We start from the raw sequence: 780 nt of genomic DNA, 5'->3' as shown, positions 1-780 counted from the left end.
CATTTCACAAAGAAGCTGAAACCCACCTCTGGCTAGTGATGCCAACACAGGCTATTTATTGGGCCAAAAATCACCATCACAAACATTAACCCTCTTAGCATCAACATGGAAATGGAAAATATTTGTGCTTCCTTGGGTGGAAGCAGCTCTCGCCCCAAAGGCTGGGATGTGGGAACCTGCTCCTCCCGCATCCTACCCTTGCAGCTCCCAGCACTCCAAGACAGACCCCCCACGTTGGTGGCCCTGCCTGCATCTCCCTTCCCAGAACAGCCAACAGAGCCTCTTGTTTTGGCCCCAAACTGGCTGATTTAGCCTGTTCCCCTTCTCCCCAGAGGACAAAAGCCGAGCTGAGGGGTGAGGCTGAGGCTCCGGTGACAGTCCCAGGCTGTGCCTATCCTTCGTTGTTCTTCATTCCATGTGATTTTGATCACATCTTTAAAAATGAAAAAATACCAAACCCGCTCAAATCCAGCCTTCCCAGGGCAGAGATATTTCCGCGTTGCAAATGCTCCAATGCAAATTCTCCGATGTCCTATTTTAAGTTTCTCGCCCGCGCCGGCACTGGCTGCAGACATCCGCGCTGGAGCTCCCGTCGAGCCTTGACAGTAATTGCGGTGGAAGGAAATAAGGGTTTCTCGGGGGAGAAAAGGAAATCTCTCCCCTCCCTCCCTGGGCTGTGCCACCCCACGCCTGCCACCTAATGACACCCCAGCTGGCATCAGCCCTTCCTTCCCTTCCCTCTTTTTATTCATTTATTCCCTATATTATTCATTATATTTT

The sequence above is a fragment of the Fulmarus glacialis genome, unplaced genomic scaffold, assembly GCF_000690835.1.
Source record: "Fulmarus glacialis isolate BGI_N327 unplaced genomic scaffold, ASM69083v1 scaffold32847, whole genome shotgun sequence".
Lineage (NCBI taxonomy): Eukaryota > Metazoa > Chordata > Aves > Procellariiformes > Procellariidae > Fulmarus > Fulmarus glacialis.
Note: the sequence above shows the minus strand (reverse complement) of the source record.